At 49.3% G+C, this 18,902-nt stretch overlaps 1 long non-coding RNA gene and 1 pseudogene across 4 annotated transcripts in view; one reads left to right on the forward strand and one right to left on the reverse strand.

Moving 5' to 3' along the window:
* Positions 1-18,902, reverse strand: part of LOC147123021 (uncharacterized) — a 73,214-nt gene that overhangs the window by 12,138 nt on the left and 42,174 nt on the right. For 3 of the 4 annotated variants that reach the window (XR_015073108.1, XR_015073109.1, XR_015073111.1), the window contains one exon: positions 4,256-4,435. This is a non-coding gene — a long non-coding RNA (uncharacterized LOC147123021). The remainder of the gene's footprint in view (positions 1-4,255; positions 4,436-18,902) is intronic. The other variant, XR_015073112.1, reaches the window with a different exon arrangement.
* LOC147123023 (U2 spliceosomal RNA) lies at positions 18,748-18,884 on the forward strand (annotated as a pseudogene).

Consider the following 18,902-nt stretch of genomic DNA (forward strand, 5'->3'; position numbering starts at 1 on the left):
ACAAGCGTAGCTTACAGGGAAGATTGGACATGACTAGGCCCACCTCAGGCAGAATGATTTGCTCAGCTAAGATTCCAAAGGAGTTTAGGAGGCGGGTTAGCAATAGCGAAGCATGATAAGCTGATTGGTGCATGTTACATCCCGAAAATGGATCAATTGAAAATTTCGATTCAAACCAGAATGACGCTTTGGAAAGTGAAGGTCCAATTTTTAACAAAAGGTACAAAGAAGGCCCAACAACAACTCACTAGCCGTACCCCACTTTAAAGTCTGAGGGCCAGGAGGTTACGATGGGATGAAGTTCAGTTGTAGACAGGGTGGAGGCAGCTTGGAGAAGGAGAGGGGTTCGGAGTCACCAGAGGAGAGATGTTGGATTGAGGAGCTGTCGGAGGAGCAGAGAATCAGCTGCTGTGCTGCAGGAGTCGAAGCAGGAAACTCCAATGGATTCATAAAGCCAAAGAGGAAAGGAAAATTGACCGGCGGTGGTTGATCCTGGGGTCCAGCGGAAGTGTAGAGTGACCTCAGGTGTTAACAGCGGACCTGCTGGGATAGCGGAGAAGCATGGAGCAGTGGGCGTGAAACCCAGGGACTGAGAACAGCAAAGATTAGGGATCCAGGGGAGGTGAAGGGTAAAACCAACAGTTCAGTGCAGATGAAGATGGGCCGAAGAACAGCTATTAGGCAACGAGGAGCACACAACACCGAGAGCTGCAGGAGGAGCCGAGGAGCCAGTCCATCCAGCGCAGGGCAAGTTCTGAAAGCAGAATGGAGCGGGGCAAAATCCATGGCCAGCGAAGCAAGCATATAGCAGCGAGGCAGTGGACCTTGAGCAGCAGGACAGCAACACCCCGTGTGGTATGGCAGTCAGCCCAGCAGTGAGCAGAGAGAAACAGCAATAATTGTCCCTTTGTCAACTATGAGAGTCGCAGAGGAGCAGAAACTGAATTGTTAAAAGTGAGTGAGGAAATTTCTCATGCCCCCCGACCAATCTGAAAAACTTTTTAATCCTAAATGCAGAAATGTGAAGGTCGCGTCAATGCAATCTCATTGAAATTCATTTCTAATCTGGTCTTCACAGGGTGGGGGTGGCGGGAACGTTAACACCCGCTGCCCGTCGGAAACTCGGTGGTGGTAGTGGGGGGGGTGGTTAAAGTGGAGCAGGAGTCTTGCCGATTTGGCCCAAAATCGCCTGACTACAACTTTAAATTGCAGGCGCCAAGGACCCCCGCCCGAAGCTGGCGGGGGTCTTATTTAAATATGCACGTGAGGCCCTGGTCACGTCTTTGGGATCTCACTGCAATTGTAAGCCCAGGCCTGCGCCAGGAAGCCCTCCTGATTCCACACCAGGCCAAACAAAGTCCCAGTTATCACCCAAAAACTCCTGGTCAGCCTGGCTTTCAGATTGGAATGCTGACAGTAACCTATGAAAAAAATGGCTTACTGCCGGCCGTGCAATCAGAAAGCCTAGGACAGAACATCCAACACACTTACCTGAGCGTGTGTCACAGTCTTTGCTCCCTTTCTCACACAGCTGTTATCTTTGTCCTGCTTTCTTGTTACTGCAGCTTTCAGGCTCCTCCTGGCAATACGCTTGGCTGGCCTCTGCTTCTGAGTGCTCTGTGATAGATCAGCTCTCTGTCTTCTTTCTGTAAAATCCAAGTAGAACCTAAAATGCTGCTGCTTTGCCTGTATGAATCGTCCTCAAGTTGGGTTTGAGGTAGCATTTCTGGCTCCAGCCCCCTGCTGACACAGACAGGTCTCAGCTAGAGAGATGAGGACCATGACCCCGCCCCCGAGTCCTGCCCATTACACAACAGACAGCAGGTCGTCTGAGCAGAAATAAGTGGTCAGAGAACTGAATCTGGCTTCACAATGGGCCACAAGAAAATGAGGGGAGTTTACAAATTATAATTTCTTGGCTTTTAGTTAAGATCAAGTACAACATTCTTAACAAAGTACTATCTGTTGGAACACAGATGGAATAGGGGCCTGCTCCGCTATTACAGTGCCCGCAGGAAAGTGTGCTGCTCTGATCTGTGCTCTTAAAATCTGAGCAGCTATGACCAGCGGCAGTGCTGGCATCGTGGGAGAGACCCCGAGAGGCTAAAACAAACAGAGGGAAAAATGAGAAAAGTAACGGCAAACTCAGCGCACAGGCAAGAGCCTGAGGACTTACAGCTAACTCCAGCGAGTTGTTATGATCTGGAATGCACTGCCTGAAAACATGGTGGAAGCAGATTCAATAGTAACTTTCAAAAGGGAATGGGATATGTACTTGAAAAAGAAACATTTCTGGGGCTATGGAGAAAATGAGTAGGGGAGTGGGACCAGAGTTTCCGCTAAGGTGTGCACACGCGTGGCCGTGCAGTGGTCTGAGGTCCCGCACAGGCTGCTCATCGGCATTTACATTGTAGATTCCGCGCATGCACAAAAATTTGAATGGGCCAGGCGTGGGAGGGGTTGGGGTGGTAGGGGAGGTGTGGGGGAGGGAGGACGCGCAGCAGGTAGTGCTGCCTATGAAGGACATTGAGTGGGACATTTGGTTAGCTCTTTCGAAGAGTATGATAAGGTAGATGTAGAGAAATTGTTTCCGCTTGTGGGGGAGACCAAAACTAGAGGCCATTAATATAAAATAGTCATCACTAATAAATTCAGGAGAAACTTCTTTACCCAAAGAGTGGTAAGAATGTGGAACGTGCTACCACAAGGAGTAGTTGAGGCAAAAGCATAGATGCATTCAAGGGCAAGCCTGATACGCACACGGGGGACAAAGGAATCAGAAGGGGTATGCTGACAGAGTTAGATGAAGAGGGGTGGGAGGAAGCACATATGGAGCATAAGCGCCGGCATAGACAACTTGGGCCGAACGGCCTGTTTCTCTGTTGTAGACACGATGTAGTGGCCTCTTTCTGTGCTGTATGATTCTAATGGTTAACACAGTTCCCCAGGAAAGTGACAGGAGGTAAGAAAAGGCTCTATTTATGTCAACCATCGAGTAACTTTATCTGGTTGTGATGTGCAATAAAGCAAAGGCCAACAATTCTTCACGTGTGAACCCCGAACCTGACAAATACCTCCAATCTTTTGAGCTTCATGAAAAACATCTACTTTCTTTCTTTACTTTTTTTTCAACACGTGTACATTTCAAAACCTCAGACACTCACAGCTACACCCAAGGAACAACTTCAAAACAAACACAAGCACGGTCTGTACATTCCCTCTCAAATTTAAAACCACTAAATGCTGACAAACCTGCCGGGATGCTGCTACGCTGCCACTCTCAGCTGACAGTCTACATTCCAAATACCAAAAGTCATTTCACTTGCAAAAATACAGCTCATAACTAGTGTTTCTGCAACATTTTAAAGCAGCTCTCTGCTGCTGCCGCTGCTCTTAAAAGTACAAGAACCTATACAACAATTGGCACAGTTTACAGCTAGTCACAAATGTGTAAATCCACAAATGATTGAAAGGTCAAAGACTCAACAATTAAAAGTAGCCATCACTGGTCACATTCATGTATTTCCATGTATTTAAGTCATCTTCGGTTCCGAGGGACTGCCTAAGAGAAGAGAGATTTCCACACCCAAAACTTACGCATAATAGAGCTTGCAAAGAAGGAAACTCCGTCGAAACCAACTAAAGGCATTTCACCTGCAGCCAAGCACAAAGGGAGGAAAAGTATAAGGGAATAAACCAACAATTAGCCCAAAAGGGGACCGAATGCAGCACAGTCAGCACCTCCTGAGAATTTGGTGCCAGTGAATGATTGTAATCACAAAAAGAAATAGGTGTGAATTGGTTGCGATTCACTCAACAGTTAGAAAAGCAGTTATCTTAAGGTCTTACACCATTGTTGTCTCAGCAATTACATGGGATGGGATTTTTAAAAAACTTTTTCTTCCATTCTCAAAGGCTAATTTCTTTAAAATTTTAGGAATTTTTCAGCCCCAACACACAGTTGAACGCAAGCTAAACTTTGCAGCAAAACCACATGCACACAGCACAGAATCTGCAAGCCTGCACGGATTTCCTCTCTCCTTTCTTTTAATCATCTTTTCAAACTTCAATCGGTCCCTCTTGGAAGTAGGCAACCCAAGTGGGGAGCGAGGGCAGAAAGAAACCACCATGCAGATGTATGACCTTATCGGAAGGGAACAAGCATAGCCTAGCTACTAGAAAAGCGGAAACTATCCATACTGTAAAAATGTCTGGCACAAAACATTGAACTTGAACTGCAAAATAGCACACTTACCTGTGCGTGTGTCACAGACTTTCCTCCATTTCTCACCCAGCTGTTATTTTTTTTTCTGCCCTTTCTCGTGCTGACTGCAGCTTTCAGGCTCCTCCTGGCAATATGCTTGGCTGGCCTCTTCTTGTGCGTGTTCTGTGATAAATCAGCTCCCTGTATTCTTTCTGTCATCAGTAGTGGCTGCTAAAGGGAAACATTTGACTCTTTCAATCACCCCTTGCCTTAGTAAAATCCAAGTGAACCTAAAATGCTGCTGTTTTGTCCACGCACAAACCTGCATGTCCCGTCTTCAGGTTGGGTTTGAGGAAGCATTTCTGGCTCCAGCAACCCCCCCGCTGTCACAGACAGGTCTCAGTTACAGAGATGAGGTCCATGACCCCTCCCCCGAGGCCTGCCCATTACACAACAGACAGCACGTGGTATGAGCAGAAATAAGTGGTCAGAGAACTGAATCTGGCTTCACAATGGACCACAAGAGAATGAGGGAATTTACAAATTATAATTTCTAGGTTTTTAGTTAAGATAAAGTACAACATTCTTAACAAAGTACTATCTGTTACGTCCCCTATCTAAGGACAAAACATTAAATTTTGGAATACAGATGGAATAGGGGCTCCAGTGCCTGCAGGAAAATGTGCTGCTCTGATTTGCACTCATAAAATCTGAGCAGGTATGACCAGCGGCAGAGCATCGTAGGAGAGCTCCCGAGAGACTAAAGTAATCAGAGGGAAAAATTAGAAAAGTAACGGCAAAATCAGCGCAGAGGCAGGTGCGCGAGGACTTACAGCTAAATGATTAATTTATTATTTAATTTTCACACCCTAATTGAAATTAACAAAGAGTCGGCACTGCACGATGGGCCAAATGGCCTCCTTCTGTGCTGTATCATTCATGATTCTAAGTATTAATCATAGAATGATACAGTACAGAAGGAGGCCATTCGGCCCATCGTGCCTGTGCCTCTTTGGTAGAGCTATCCAATTAGTCCCACTCCCCTGCTCCCTCCCCATAGCCCTGTAATTTCTGACCGCTACAAGGATTTATCCAAGTTTCTTTTTGAATGTTACTATTGAATCTGCTTCCGTCACCCTTTCAGGCAGTGCATTCCAGATCACAACAACTCGCTGCGTAAAAAAATATTTCCTTATGTCGCCTCTGGTTCTTTTGCAAATCACCTTAAACCTGTGTCCTCTGGTTACCGACCCTTCTGCAACTGGAAACAGTTTCTCCTTATTTATTCGATCAAAACCGCTCCTGAGTTTGAACACCTCAATTAAATCTCTTCTTAACCTTCTCTGCACTAAGGAGAAACCCCCCAGCTTCTCCAAATAACTGAAGTCCCTCATCCCTGGTACCATTCCAGTAAATCTCTCTGCACCCTCTCCTTGGCCTTGACATCCTTCCTAAAGTGTGGTGTCCAGAACTGAACACAATATTCCAGCTGAGGCCGAACCAGTTTTATAAAGGTTTAGCAGAATTTCCTTGCTTTTGTACTCTATTCCTCTATTAATAAAGCCAAGGATCACATGTGCTTTTTTAACAGCCTTCTCAATTTGTCCTGCCACCTTCAAATATTTGTGTTCATACACCCTCAGGTTTCCCTGTTCCTGCACCCCCTTTAAAATTGTGCCATTTAGTTCATTTTGCATCTCCTCAGTATTCCTGCCAAAATGCATCACTTCACACTTCTCTGCGTTAAATTTCATCTGCCATGTGTCTGCCCATTTCACCAGTCTGCCTATGTCCTCCTGAATTCTGTTACTATCATCCTCATTGTTTACTACCTTTTCGAGTTTCGTGTCATCTGCAAACTTTGAAATTAGGCCTCTAAAAGTTTCCCCACCACCGACGCTGGGCTGACTGGCCTGTAGTTCCCGGTTTATCTTTTTTAACATTTGCAATCCTCCAGTCCTCTGGCACCACTCCCATATCTAAGGAGGATTGGAAGATTGTGGCCAGAGCCTATGTAATCCAGTTAGTCCTACTCCCCCGCTCTTTCCCTGTATCCCTGCAATTTTTTTTCTCCAAGTATTTATCCAATTCCCCTTTGATGACTACGATTGAACCTGTATCCACCACCCAATTAGGCAGTGCGTTCCAAATTCTAGCCACTCGTTGCGTAAAAACGGTTTTCCTCATGTCACCTTTGGTTCTTTTGTCAATCACCTTAAATCTGTGCCCTCTGGTTATCGACCCTTCAGCCATTGGAAACAGTTTCTCTTTATTTACTCTATCTAAACTCTACATGATTTTAAACACCTCTATCAATTCTCCTTAGCCTTCTCTGCTCGAAGGAGAACAACCCCAGCTTCTCCAGTCTATCCACGTAACTGTAATCCCTCATCCCTGGAACCATTCTAGTAAATCTCTTCTGTACCCTCTCCAATACCTTCATGTGCTTCCTAAAGTGTAGAGCCCAGAATTGGACACAACACTGAAGCTGTGGCCAAACTAGTGTTTCATATAAGTTTAGCATAACATCCTGGCTTTTGTACTCTATGGGCTCGATTTTAACTCAGGCGCGGGGAATTGTCGGGTTCCCCGAATTTGGTGTTTCCCACACGAGTCTAAATGGGCCTGTGAGATTGATGCAATTTTCACTCAATTGGCCAATTGATTTCCAACATGTGGGAAGCCTTGGCAATTGAGTATTTCCAGTCAGAAAGTCGCAGAATATGACATCATCATTGCTGCTGCTTTTAGGGCCCACAGCAAGCCTTGCTTCTTCTGCAGGCTTCCAAGCTTCACCATTGAGATGGCACAGGAGCAACGGCCAGCGGGAGGGCAAGAGCTGCCCCCAAATTTGATGAGGCTTCACTCCAGGCATTGCTGGATGGTGCTAGGGCCCACAGGGAGGTCCTGTTCCCTTCTTCAGGGAGGAAGAGGCCTCCCAGTCAGACCAAGGCTGTGTGGCTACAGGTGGCTGGTGAAGTCAACTCCTTGGGGCTCACACGGCGCACCTGGATGCAGTGCAGGAAAAGATTCCATGACCTTCATCGCACTGGAAAAGTAAGTACTGTATGACGTTTCCATCACCCTCGATCTGATCCCCATTGCCTTTCCTCACCAGCACTCAGATTTAGCAATCTCTTCCTCCACATCCCACTTGACACTCACATCCATGCACCCTTACCCATTCCCTCTCTCTCTATGCTCACATTCACGTAACTATTCCACCATGCAGCCCTCACACTCCCTCTCACTCTGATGCTTTGAACACAACTGACAACACACAGGGAGGGCCCTTGGTCTTGCAACCTCACTTCATCTTTGTCTCCTTCTAAGTATCTATGCTATGCAATCTCTGCACTCACTCCTTCATTCTCACTCAACCTCCACTTGTCTCCCTCATTGCAGGAAAAGAGAGCTCACAACAGGAGAGAGCGAGCCAGGACAGGAGGAGGGCCGCCCTCATTAGCCCAGCTCACCCCCTGGGAGGAAGGCGTCCTGGAGATTGTCGGGGCTGACATAGATGCGGAAGTTGGGGAAGGAGAGACAGGTGCATCCCCGCAAGCTGGTGACAGAATAGTTTTCCATCTCTCTCATTGGCATTGCATGAGTCGCTGATAATGATTCTGAAGCTATATCATATGGACTTATGATCATCTGCAAAATGCAATGTGCATGTAACCTTAGCATCACATCTCTAACTTTTTCCTTGACTCCCCCACAGGGCCATCGAGAGCCCCCGTCCCCAGTGTGTAGGAGGGAGAGCCTGAGATGCCAGATTCTGCAGAGGAATCTGCAACCTCTGAGGGCGCAGCGTCAGCAGAAATAAGCGCACCCAGCGCCAGCGCAGACACTCACACCTCGGTGGGACCTTCGGGACATAGAGTAGAGTTGTCACCTGGTGTATCACAGCTCACAAGTGAGCATCAGCAGATTGTGGAGACAGGGACAGCAGTGGAAAGTCCTCGTCGGAGGACACAGGACTCTGCCAGCTCGGCTCAGCTGCATGTCGACCCTCTGCCTCTGGGTCCACCCGTAAGATCAGAGGTGATGGAACTCCAGGCGCAGATGCAGGAGTCTCTGGCAGGTTTTGTCTCTAGGGTCGCTGCGAGTGTGGAGCGAATGGAGGAGTCCATAGCGACCATGAGCAGAGCCTTTGTGGAGTCATTGACGCATGAACGCATCAACACGGAAAGGATGGCTACCTACGTGGAAATGATTGCTGCCTCCGTGGTAAGGCTGGCTACGGTAGAGGAGAGGAAGGCTACAGCCATAGAGGAGGTTAGTCGCCAGGGTATGGAAAACATGGTGAGTGTTCAGAATAGAATGACATCTCTTGAGGAGCGATGGGCATCTATTGAACAGAGAAACCAGACCTTCATGGAAGTCCTTCTGAGTAGGACTGCCATTGCAGATACGGGTCCCCATGGCCCCCCTGATGTGCAGCAAGGTGCTCTCAAGCCACTTGCAGGCGCGGAGGGGGAGCTGACCCATGAGAGGGAGGTTGGTGGCAGACCTCAATGAAGTGGGGGTTCCTCTCCAAGCGCTCACACTTCCATGCCACTGCACAGCCCTCGGTCAGAGCCCCGCCGGAGTCCACACCCAAGTGAGATAGACGTCTCAACTCCTGCACAGCCGCAGGAGCAGCAGACTGCTGACGAGCCCTCACAGGCTTGCCACCCCAGAGGACGCCCGCCAAAGGTGTCGAGACAGGAGCAGCAGGAAAGTGAGCAAGGGGCCTCCACATCTGCTGAAGCCACAGGAGAACCACTATGTAGGAGCACGCCTAAGAGGAAAATTAAGCAGAAATAGTCACAAGGGTAGTCACTTGAGTGAAATGTTGTGTATTCTGTAAAAATGCCATCAGTTGTTTGTTTTGCACAAAAATTCTAATGGCAACTTCTGCAGTTGTGGCGTGTGTCATTTCGCGAATGGGGCTGGAGGTCCTCTAATGCCAAGATGGGAAGGAAAAAAGGCCTCCCATGCTTCTGGTAGATGCCTCAGTTGAGGAAGGCTGAGTTAGGCTGGCGAGAGGGGTTTCGCAGGAGGTCACACTGGAGAAGTGTGTGAGGCTCCAACCTTCCAGAGGTGTGGTTAAGCCTGGTAAAAGTTGCCCCAGGCCTGAAACAACAAAGTCCTTGATATACCTATCAATTCGTCCAATGAAAAGCGACGAGTTAAGAAAGTAACTATAGGTTTTTATTGACTAAATAACAGAGCCCACCCTCGTGGGTGATCGGATCCAAGAAGGAGGAATACCAGCCAGTCGACCACCTTTATACCCGGGCAGGTAGGTGGAGCCATGGGCGGAGTCGGCAGTGGTCAGCCCAGGTATAGCAGCGTGACAAGAGGCGACCTCGTACAGTGATACAACAATGTGAACAGTGATAACTATAGGGAAACGATCTAACAGTGATAACTATAGTGTAACGATAGTAAACGGTAAAAGTGGTTTACCACATTCACCCCTTGTTTAGATTTGAGTCCGGCGGGGTGAAGTGTACTACCAGTTCTGGTATGTCAGTCTGTCCGGAGGCCTCGTAAGCCTGTCTGATCGTCGCAGCGGCGGTGTTGCGTTCTCCGGTGTTAATGCTGGCGTCTGCGAGGTAGGCGAAGGCTCTTGGGGTTCCGGCGTACCGTCTACCTGGGCTGCAATTGGGGGGGTGGTGGGGGGGGGGTAGCGGTGGTGTCTCCGGAGTGCCCGAGGGTGCGAGGTCTCGTAAGGAGACTGTGTCCTCCCGCCCGTCTGGGTATGCCACGTAGGCGTACTGGGGGTTGGCGTGCAGGAGGTTCACCCTCTCGACCAGGGGGTCCGTTTTATGGGCCCTCACGTGCTTTCGCAGCAAGACAGGCCCCGGAGAGGTCAGCCAGGTTGGTAGCGTGGTTCCCGTAGTCGACTTCCTGGGGAAAGCAAACATTCGTTCATGGGGGGTGGCGTTAATGGCAGTGCAAAGTAGTGACCGGGTGGAATGCAGCGCCGCCGGGAGGACCTCCTGCCAGCGAGAGGTTGGGAGGCCCTTAGACTTTAAGGCTAAGAGGACGGCCTTCCATACTGTCGCGTTCTCTCTTTCCACCTGGCCGTTCCCTCGGGGGTTGTAGCTGGTGGTCCTGCTAGTGGCGATGCCTCTCGCTAGTAGGAACTGACGGAGTTCCTCGCTCATGAAGGAGGCGCCCCGGTCACTATGTATATAGTTTGGGAACCCGAACAAGGCAAAGAGGTCGTTCAGGCATTTAACGACCGTGGTGCTGGTCATGTCTGGGCAGGGGAAGGCAAAGGGGAAACGGGAGTACTCATCAACAATGTTGAGGAAGTACACATTACGGTCAGAGGACGGGAGGGGCCCCTTAAAATCGATGCTCAAGCGCTCGAAGGGGCGGGTGGCCTTGATCAGGCTTGCTCTGTCCGGCCTAAAGAAGTGCGGTTTGCACTCGGCACAGGTCTGGCAGTTCCTGGTCATGGTCCTGACCTCCTCGATGGAGTAGGTCAGGTTGCGGGCCTTAATGAAGTGGTAAAGCCTGGTGACCCCGGGGTGGCAGAGGTCGTTGTGGAGGGTCTGAAGTCTATCAATTTGCGCGTTGGCGCATGTAATTCGCGATAGAGCGTCAGGGGGTTCGTTCAGCTTACCAGGCCGGTACAAGATATCATAATCGCAGGTGGATAGCTCGATTCTCCACCTCAAGATCTTGTCGTTCTTGATTTTACCCCTCAGCTTGTTATTAAACATAAAAGCGACCGAACGCTGGTCGGTGAGGAGGGTAAATCGCTTGCCTGCGAGGTAATGCCTCCAGCGGCGTACCGCCTCCACAATCGCCTGGGCCTCCTTCTCGACCGAAGAGTGTCGGATCTCAGGGCCCTGTAGGGTCCTTGAGAAGAAGGCCACCGGTCTCCCCTCCTGGTTGAGGGTAGCGGCTAGGGCGAAGTCGGATGCATCGCTCTCCACTTGGAAGGGGATGGACTCATCCACTGCGTGCATAGTGGCCTTAGCAATGTCTCCCCTGATGAGGGAGAAGGCCGCGCGCGCTTCTTCCGTAAGGGGGAAGGAGGTGGACTTCATGAGGGGTCTGGCTTTGTCCGCATAATTCGGCACCCATTGGGCATAGTAGGCGAAGAGCCCCAGGGTTCTCTTCAGCACCTTTGGACAGTGGGGAAGGGGTAGCTCCATGAGGGGACGCATTCTTTCGGGATCGGGGCCGATGATTCCGTTCTCTACTACGCAGCCGAGGATGGCAAGGCGCGAGGTGTTAAACACACATTTCTCCTTATTGTAGGTGAGGTTCAGCCGTTGGGCCGTACGGAGGAGTCTTTCCAGATTAGCGTCATGGTCTTGCCGGTCGCGGCCGCAGATGGTGACGTTATCTAGATAGGGGAACGTGGCTTGCAGCCCGTTCTGGTCAACCATCCGGTCCATCTCCCTTTGGAAGACCGAAACCCCGTTGGTGACGCCGAAGGGGACCCTAAGGAAGTGGTAGAGGCGGCCATTCGCCTCGAAGGCGGTATACTGGCGGTCCTCGGGGCGGATAGGGAGTTGGTGGTAGGCCGACTTAAGGTCGATGGTAGAGAATACCCGGTATTGAGCAATTTGATTGACCATATCAGATATGCGGGGAAGGGGGTATGCGTCCAGCTGGGTGTACCGGTTTATGGTTTGGCTGTAGTCGATGACCAGGCGGTTTTTATTGCCGGTCTTAACGACTACAACCTGGGCACGCCAGGGGCTGCTGCTCCCCTCGATGATGCCCTCCTTCAGGAGACGCTGCACCTCAGAGCTAATGAAAGCTCTGTCCCCGGCGCTGTACCGCCTGCTCTTGGTAGCGACGGGTTTGCAGTCGGGGGTGAGGTTAGCGAACAGGGAAGGTGGCGGGACCTTGAGGGTGGATAGGCCGCAGGTGTTACGCGGTGGGCGATTTAAAGGCTGCTGGTTGTCGACTGTGAGCGGGGGGAGGGGTCCACCGTATGCTAGAGTGACGCTTTGGAGGTGGGATTGAAAATCCAGCCCTAGTAGGACGGCAGCGCATAGCTGGGGCAGGACGAGGAGTTTAAAGTTTTTATACTCCGTGCCCTTAACCGACAGGGTCACAACACAGTAGCCGCTGATGTCTGTGGCGTGGGACCTCGATGCCATCGAGATCCGGTTGCGCGTTGGCTGGACAGTGAGGGAGTAGTGGCTCACCGTGTCTGGATGTATGAAGCTCTCCGTGCTTCCGCTGTCGAACAGGCAGGTCGTGGCGTGGCCGTCTACTTTGATGTCCATCATTGACTTGGACAGCTGATGCGGGCGAGCTTGGTCCAGTGTGACGGAGGCTAGTGTGTGGCTGAGCGGGTCGCTGTAGTCTGTAGGTGAAGCGGTCGTCAGGTCTGGAGGTAAGGTGGCGGTCGAGCGTGGTGGGTAAAATGGAGGCGCCCACGAGGTGGGGCAAAATAGCGGAGAAGATGGCTGCCCCCACAACCCACATGAGGCACTGCTGGCGTCGGTTGCCTGGATCAAAGATGGCCGCCCCCATTGCTCATCTGTGGCCTTGATAAAAGATGGCCGCCCCCACAGTTCACATGAGGCACTGCTGGCCTCTGCTGCTCTCCCTCTGCAGGCCTTCGCGAAGTGGCCTTTCTTCAGGCAGCTGGAGCACGTCGCGTTTTTGGCTGGGCAGCGCGACCTCGGGTGTTTCGCCTGCCCACAGAAGCAGCAGCCGGCGGCCCGGCCGCGGGGGTCCGAAGTCGCAGCCGGTACCGGGGGTGGCGGTCCCGATCGGGTCCGGGACGCCGACGCTGAGGTAGGTCCCGGGGGCGGCGCTACGAGGGGTATTGCGGTCGGGGTCGGGCCCGAGCCCCAGAGTTGCGAACTGTAACTGGAATATACCTCGAGGTCCCGCTGGGTCACTTCTAGGGAGTAGGCCAAGGCTGCAGCTGTGTTCAGGTCGAGGTACTTTGATTCCAGCAGTCTCTGCCGCGAGTAGTCGGACCGAAGGCCTTTCACGAAGGCATCGCGGATGTTATCTTCAGTGTTTTCTGCAGCCGATACTGCTTTAAAGTCACAGTCCCTGCCGAGTGTTCGTAGCGCCCGTAAAAATTCAGCTACAGACTCTCCTGGCTGTTGCGGGCGGGATCTTAGGAGGTGTCTGGCATACATGGAATTTACCGGGCTCCGGTACTGCTGTTTCAGTAGGTTGATAGCGGCCTCGTAAGTAGTAATGTCCTGGATGAGTGCGTATACTTTAGGGCTCGCTTGGGCGGTCAGAACTCTTAGTTTGGATCTCTGAGGGACGCCGGATTCTTCCAGGTAGGATTCGAAGCAGCACAGCCAGTGTTTGAAGTCGAGGGCTGCGTTTGTTGCTTGTGGGTTTAGATCCAGGTACGGTGGTTTGAGGGCTCGCAGCCAAGCCGGCTGCTGTGGCTGTTGTAGCTGGGCGTCTGGCTGGTCGTTTGGCTGCTCCGTTGACTGGTTGTTTGGCTGCTCAAGTGACGACATTTGAAAATTTAGTCAATAAAATTGATATACCTATCAATTCGTCCAATGAAAAGCGACGAGTTAAGAAAGTAACTATAGGTTTTTATTGACTAAATAACAGAGCCCACCCTCGTGGGTGATCGGATCCAAGAAGGAGGAATACCAGCCAGTCGACCACCTTTATACCCGGGCAGGTAGGTGGAGCCATGGGCGGAGTCGGCAGTGGTCAGCCCAGGTATAGCAGCGTGACAAGAGGCGACCTCGTACAGTGATACAACAATGTGAACAGTGATAACTATAGGGAAACGATCTAACAGTGATAACTATAGTGTAACGATAGTAAACGGTAAAAGTGGTTTACCACAGTCCTGCCACCTGCAAATGAGTGCTCTAATTTCCTCTTTAATGGTTGACCTGCAGCTGATAGTCAGCAAGCCAATAGTGCTCACGCCAGGTTTCACAGGCGTGATCCCCACCAGGCGTGTTTTACATGGGAAAAGGGTTAAACAGGCAAGGGCCTGTTAAAATGGGATTATAAAGGCCAATGAGTGCTGTTTAAGGGCCCTAAAGACCAGTCCTGCCTGTTGCAGGCGGGACTGATTCGGGACCATCAGACACACCTGGGTTAAAATGGCTAGGTGTCGGGAACCAGGCCGGGGGGGGCGGGACCCGACCCCCAGGTTTTGCGATTTTAACTCCCCACACGCCTCAAAGCCTGCCTGACGGCTGAGTTAAAATCGAGCCCTATGACTCTATTTATAAAGCCCAGGATCCCATATGCTTCATTAACTGCTTTGTTAATGTCCTGGCCCCTTCAAAGATTTGTGCACAAACACCCCCAGGTCTCTCTGTTCTTGCACTCTCTTTAAAATTGTACCATTTTGCTTGTATTGTCTCTCCTTACGTGGCTCGGTGTCAAATTATGTTTGATAGCACTCCAGGGAGGTGTGGGGGAGGGAGGACGCGCAGCAGGTAGTGCAGCCTACGGAGGACATTGAGTGGGGCATTTGGTTAGCTCTTTCGAAGAGTATGATATGGTAGATGTAGAGAAATTGTTTCCACTTGTGGGGGAGACCAAAACTAGAGGCCATAAATATAAGATGGTCACTAATAAATTCAGGAGAAACTTCTTTACCCAAAGAGTGGTAAGAATGTGGAACGTGCTACCACAAGGAGTAGTTGAGGCAAAAGCATAGATGCATTCAAGGGCAAGCCTGATACGCACATGGGGGACAAAGGAATCAGAAGGGGTATGCTGACAGAGTTAGATGAAGAGGGGTGGGAGGAAGCACGTGTGGAGCATAAGCGCCGGCATAGACAACTTGGGCCAAACGGCCTGTTTCTCTGTTGTAGACACGATGTTGTGGCCTCTTTCTGTGCTGTATGATTCTATTGGTTAACACAGTTCCCCAGGAAAGTGACAGTAGGTAAGAAAAGGCTCTATTTATGTCAACCATCGAGTAACTTTATCTGGTTGTGATGTGCAATAAAGCAAAAGCCAACAATTCTTCACGTGTGAACTCCGAACCTGACAAATACCGCTGATCTTTTGAGCTATTATACCACTGCCCAATAACACAGGTTAAAATGTGCTCCTGTTTCATTTCCTGCAACAGGAGTCAGCTAAACTCAGCCCATATTGAGCAGCGTTCATCGAGTTTGGCTGCTGGGCAGTGCTACATCAATGATGTCATAGAACAGTGACCATTCCTATGATATCACAGTCCTTAGGCAGGGAGTAGGAAGAGTCACTGGTTATTGCAGTGCAAACAGACCAGGCTCTAGCTATCAGTCGGCCACTCACTCAACCAAAACTACTGTGTGATACTTAAATCGGCTTCAGAAAAGAGAGATCACGTTTGACAAACCTGATCCAGCTACTTGAAAAAGCCAGTGGTATCGTAGATCAGGGAGATTTGGTACATGTCACCCACTTGGATTTCCAAAAAGGTTTTGGTAAAGTGCTGCATTAGGGACTTTGTGCTGAAATGGTGCCCCATGGTGTCAAGTGTGTTATTACAAGATGGATTGCAAATTGGCTCAAGGACAGTAGACGGTGAGCGGTTTTAGATAGGGCTGCTGCCCAACATAAGAAACAGGAGCAGGAGTAGGCCATACGGCCACTCGAGCCTGCTACGCCATTCAATAAGATCATTGTTGAACTTCTACATCAACTCCACTTTCCCGCCCTACCCCCATATCTCTTGATTCCCATAGTGCCCAAGAATCTATCGCTCTCAGTCTTGAATATACTAATCGACGGAGCATCCACAGCCCTATGAGGTAGTAGAGAATTCCAAAGATTCACAACCATATGAGTGAAGAAATTTCTCCTCATCTCAGTCCTAAATGGCTGACCCCTTATGCTGAGACAATGACCACTAGTTCTAGACTCTCCAGCCAGAGGAACCTGCCTCTCAGCGTCTACCCTGTCGAGCCCTGTAAGAATTATTTTCGTTTCAATGAGGTCACTTCTCTTTTTGTTCAAAAATTCGGTCCTGGGACGTGGGCGTCGCTGGAAAGGCCAGCATTTATTGCCCATCCCTAATGGCCCTTGAAAAGGTGGTGGTGAGCCGCCTTCTTGAACCGTTGCAGTCCTAGTGGTGAAAGTATTCTCACAGTGCTGTTAGGGAGGGAGTTCCAGGATTTTGACCCAGCGACGATGAAGGAACGGCGATATATTTAATAAGAACATAAGAAGTAGGAGTAGGTCATTTGGCCCCTCGAGCCTGCTTCACCATTCAATAAGATCATGGCTGATCTGATCTTGGCCTCAAGTCCACTTCCCTGCCCACTTCCCATAACCCTCGACTCCCTTACCTTTCAAAAATCTGTCTATCTCCACCTTAAATATATTCAATGAGGAAGAGAACTCCAAAGATTCACGACCCTCTGAGAGAAGATATTCTTCCTCATTTCCCATTTAAAAGGGTGCCCCCTTATTCTGAAATTATGCCCCTTAGGTCTAGATTCCCCCACGAGGGGAAACATCCTCTCTGCATCTACCCTGTCAAGCCCCTTCAGAATCTTATATGTTTCAATAAGATCCCCTCTCATTCTTCTAAACTCCAATGAGTATAGGCCCAACCTGCTCAACCTTTCTTCATAAGACAACCCCTTCATCTCCGGAATCAACCTCGTGAACCTTCTCTGAACTGCCTCCAATGCAAGTATATCCTTCCTTAAATAAGGAGACCAAAACTGTACGCAGCACTCCAGGTGTGGTCTCACCAACGCCCTGTACAGTTGCAACAGGACTTCCCTACTTTTATACTCCATTCCCTTTGCAATAAAGGCCAACATTCCATTTGCCTTCCTAATTACTTGCTGTACCTGCATGCTAAGTTTTTGTGATTCATGTACAAGGACCCCCAGATGCCTCATTTTGTAATCGCTCCCCATTTAAATAATAATTTGCTTTTTTATTTTTCCTACCCAAGTGGATAACCTCGCATTTTCCCCACATTAAACTCCATCTGCCAGATCTTTGCCCACTCACTTAGCCTATCTATGTCCCTTTGGAGATTCTTTGCATCCTCCACACAATTTGCTTTCCCACCTATCTTTGTATCATCAGCAAATTTGGCTACATTACACTCAGTCCCTTCATCCAAGTCATTAATATAGATTGTAAATAGTTGAGGCCCCAGCACTGATCCCTGCGGCACCACACCAGTTACAGTTTGCCAACCTGAAAATGACCCATTTATCCCGACTCTCTGTTTTCTGTTAGTTAACCAATCCTCTATCCATGCTAATATATTACCCCCAATCCCATGAGCTCTTATCTTATGCAGTAACCTTTTATGTGGCACCTTATGGAATGCCTTCTGAAAATCTAAATACACCACATCCACTGGCTCACCTGGCTACATAATTGCAGCCAGACTCTTATACTCCAAACCCCTTGCAATAAAGGCTAACATACCATTTGCCTTCCTAATTGCTTGCTGTACCTGCATGTTAACTTTCTGTGATTCGTGTACAAGGACCCCCAAGTCCCTCTGCCTACCAACATTTACTAGTCTCTCACCTTTTAAAAAATATTCCGCTGTTCCATTCCTCCTACCAAAGTGGATAATTTCATACTTCCCCACATTATACTCCATCTGCCACCTTCTTGCCCAATCACTTAACCGGTGGTCTACATTCCTTTCCGTCCTCCTCACAGCTTACTTTCCCTCGTCAGCAAACTTGGATACATTACACTCTGTTCCCTCATCTAAGTCATTGATATAGACTGTAAATAGCCTGAGGCCCGAGCACTGATCCTTGCGGCACTCCACTAGTTACATACCCTGCCATCCCGAAAATGACCCGTTTATTCCTACTCTCCGTTTTCTGTCCGTTAACCAATCCTCGATCCATGCTAATATATTACCCCCAATCCCATGAGCCCTAATATTGTGCAACAACTTCTCGTGTAGCACCTTATCGAATACCTTCTGAAAATACAAATATACTGTTAAGAATCTTATGATCCATGAAGAAAGACTCATGAAATAACACTGGACGGCCAGCTGGTGGCGCCATCCAAGGAGTATAAATACTCGGGCGTGGGCCCAGCTTGCCCAGGACATTTTGTAAACAGGAACTAGTGAAAGATAACTAGACCTCCATGTTTTGAAACAAGTTGCTTAAAGCCTTGCTTTATACTCGAACCAAGTGCGTAGTGAGTTTTATTAAGTCATATACTACATCCACTGGTTCTCCCTTCTCTGCCCTGCTTGTTACACCCAGATCACCTATCCACTTTGTCAGTTGGTTGTTGCATTGTCACTCACGCCCTGCAAGACGTCTTACGCAACTGGTTTAAAAAGTTTTTGTTCCACGGCAGCCTCTGACAGTGACGTACGTGTGGACAGGCACAACCCTCTCCCAGCTGATTGGTGGAATACTGGCAATATACATATCTATGAAGCAGTTTCACTGAAAAGGGTAAGAAAGGCAACTTCTGTAAACTAATCTTCGGTCCAATTAGAAATCCCGGCAAAAATATCCCAACAGTGAAACCGTCAGCAGTTATACGTCTTTGGACACAGTCAGCCTGACGTAAAAGAAGGAGGGCAAACGGCACCCGAGAACACTATGGGCGGCGTGAGCATCGCTTCTCGGCCTTTTGGCTAAGATCAAGTGTAGTATCTGTTGTACCATGTACTGCTTTCATCTGTAATATGATTTGTGGAGTGTATATTGTTATATATTGAAACATGCTTTGATATATGTAATGATAAATGTAATGTAATTTGTAAATTGAG

This window comes from Somniosus microcephalus, chromosome 2 (assembly GCF_052327205.1).
Source record: "Somniosus microcephalus isolate GS21.2 chromosome 2, FLI_Smic_1.0, whole genome shotgun sequence".
Lineage (NCBI taxonomy): Eukaryota > Metazoa > Chordata > Chondrichthyes > Squaliformes > Somniosidae > Somniosus > Somniosus microcephalus.